At 43.3% G+C, this 2,892-nt stretch overlaps 1 long non-coding RNA gene across 1 annotated transcript; it reads right to left on the reverse strand.

The window, feature by feature from the left end:
* Window positions 1-517: 517 nt before the first annotated feature.
* On the reverse strand, window positions 518-1,100 carry LOC306963817. The gene is made up of 3 exons (XR_013792927.1): window positions 820-1,100; window positions 629-717; window positions 518-558 (listed from the first exon to the last, which is right to left on the reverse strand). It is a non-coding gene; the product is annotated as an uncharacterized lncRNA (long non-coding RNA).
* Between the last annotated feature and the right edge of the window lie 1,792 nt (window positions 1,101-2,892).

Raw genomic sequence — 2,892 nt, forward strand, 5'->3', positions numbered from 1 at the left:
CCCGTTTAGTGACCAGTGATGCTCACTACTTTTCCAGATGCATTGTGGGAAATTTCGAGTGCACGACTTTTTTCTCTCTGGACATTCGGACACGCCTACAACATGGCGTGAGCACTATATAGTCACTATATAGTGACTATATATTCACTATATAGTAAATAGTGAATATATAGTCACTATATAGTGAATATATAGTCACTATATAGGGGACAGTGTGGACATTCAGATACAGCCAGTGCGGCGTCTTTATTCAAAAAGCTCACATTTGTGCATCATCCCAACACAGAAGAACAGGAACTCATCTTCAATCAAATTCACAATATTGAACAAATAATATATGAAAGTTTAGGAAGTTCATCTCCCTTATCCAGTCACATCATACATTTTACTTATATTATATATTATATTATCAGAGCAGACACATTCAAATAAAGCAGTGCAGATTATAAACAGTGGAGCCAATAAAGAACCAGCTGAACATAACTAAACCGAGTGGAGAACAGGAAGGACTTCAGCAGGACAGGCTCTGCGTGGGCTCCTCCGGTGACCCCTGCTGGCCTGAAAGGACAAAGGTTCTGTTATATATAAATAATGTTATTGTTAGTCCTGGTGATGAGAGGTGCACTACCTTCCAGTAGCAGCAAAGGTTGGGGATGATGTACAGAAGATTCAGCAGGAGAAGGACCAGAGCTCGAATGAGGAGCTGAGAGTCTGACACTGGGAAACAAAAACAGGCATAAACCAGGACAAGAACTAATCTGAAGTGACACCAGAACTAAACCAGGACCAGGACCAGGACCAGACCCCAGCAGGACGTACCTCCGGTGGAGAGCTGGAGGGAGTTCCAGGTGGGGAAGTCGTGCTTGAGCAGATCCTGGTGGTAAACACAGGTGTAGTTTCCTCTGTGGGCGGGGCCAGCGTCAGAAAACAGGAAGTGTGCAGAGTGATTGACAGCTTCCAGGGTGAGGTTGAGCGTGGGGGAGAGGAGCTGGAAGGAGCCTCCGGGGTAGTTTGACTCCACAGAGCATTTGACCCAGAAATGTGAGCCCAGCAGCACCCGGACCCCCTGCGGCCCGGCCTGGAAGACGCCCTCAGACACGGAGATGGCGGCTCGGCTCAGTCTGTCTGTGGAGAGGAAAAAAATAAGATAATCATTTGCGTAGCTTCGAGCTTCGGGGCGTCAAACACATCCTGCTCTTACGGCGGGTCGCGGGCTGTGTCGTAATAATGATCTGGGTTTAAAATAAAAGCCCGACACGACCGTAGCCTAATAAACAATAATAACTCACACTTGAGTTGCACTTACCAAGTTTCTTAAAGTGCTTCACTGAAGTCACTCACTTCACACGGGTTAGACTGTCCATAAACCACGTGGCTGTAATGTGTCGTTTCTATCCTGATCTCCTATTATGTCAGCGCCCTCTGCTGGACATGTGTGGAATTCTTTCCTATTTTAATTGGGGCTGTGTGAGCATTCTGTTTATTTCTTGAAACATTCCCAACTCCAGCAGTAATGGGCAAGACTCTTTTTTATTATATATAATATAGATTTGACAGTTTCACTCAAATAAATAATAATATAAAGTCACAGCGAGTCACTGAGAGTCACTGGCCTCAAGTCCAAGTTTAGTCTCGAGTCACAAACAGCAAGTCCCGAGTCAAGTCTTTTTGCAGCTTTGGTCAAGTCAGTCTCAAGTCCCGAAAACTGCGACTCGAGTCTGAGTCATGTGACTGGAGTCTCCCACCTCTGGTAGTTTAGTATTTCACTTAAGGCGAGAAACTGCAGGTGAAGAGGGAAAAAATGCATATTTACAGAAATCAATTTGAAACTTTTGCTGTCGATCACTGGTGTAAATGTGAGAAAAATATACATGGCAAGTTTTCTGTCATTTTATCTTTTCATATAAGAACAAGGTGTTTTATGCCTAAAAATCCCCAAATTTCCCATCTTTTTGGTGACGAAATCTGAATAACGGACAGAGCTACATTCAAATTTATGGTTTCATTTTATTGATGAATGAGTTGCCAAGACTTTTTCAGAGCGGATTCAGGATTTCTTGTTTAGTTTTAAAATAAGCTGTTTTTTAGTGGAAAAATGTGTAAAAAATAAATTTTCGCCTTATTTTTTGACATTCAAAACTCAATAAATGGGGCTTAAGGGATTAAATAATAAAAAATCCCTCTGAAAAAATCTTCCAAATATTGTTCAGTCCAAGGCTGGAAAATGTGAAGTCTTTAGGTCCGACTGACGTGGACATAGTGTCGCCACAATGACAGAAACATGTGTTTGGAGAAAAAGGCCCTTGAAATTGCATTCTCCCATATAAGTCTATGGGGGAACATTGAATCAGCGCAATATTTAAACATGTCATTGTGAAGATTAGGCATATTTTCTGTTTCCGGGTGAAAGCTTGTATGTTCAGAGACAGATTTGGCCCAAAACCTGAAAACTGAAAAAAATGGGTTTTGCCTGTAGTGTCTCCCCTTAATTGACCACGTTTTGCGTACTCAGGGTTACTATGGTTTCTTCTTCTTCTGCTTAATCTCTGACGTGTATATTCTGGATTATGTCGCGTCATTGATGAAACACAAAGCTCGTCCACATGCTCTCAAAGTGTGTTAATCAGAGACATCTTAGTCCCGGAGCTGGTCGGACTTACTGCAGCCGTATTCGTCGGAGTGATCGGGACAGTCGGGATGGCCGTCACACTGGAAGTCGGATGGGATACAAGTGTGGTTACTGTGGCACTGGAACTGCTCCCCGGTGCACTGGCTGTCGGCGCCTACAGAGGCTAAAGGGAAACAATGCAATACAACTCCTTTTAATCAATTCCCCCTCAGCAAAAACTGTCAGCAGGCACTTATAGGCCCGTTTTGGTGAATGATGGTCAA

Source organism: Gobius niger (genome assembly GCF_951799975.1).
Source record: "Gobius niger genome assembly, chromosome: 6".
NCBI lineage: Eukaryota > Metazoa > Chordata > Actinopteri > Gobiiformes > Gobiidae > Gobius > Gobius niger.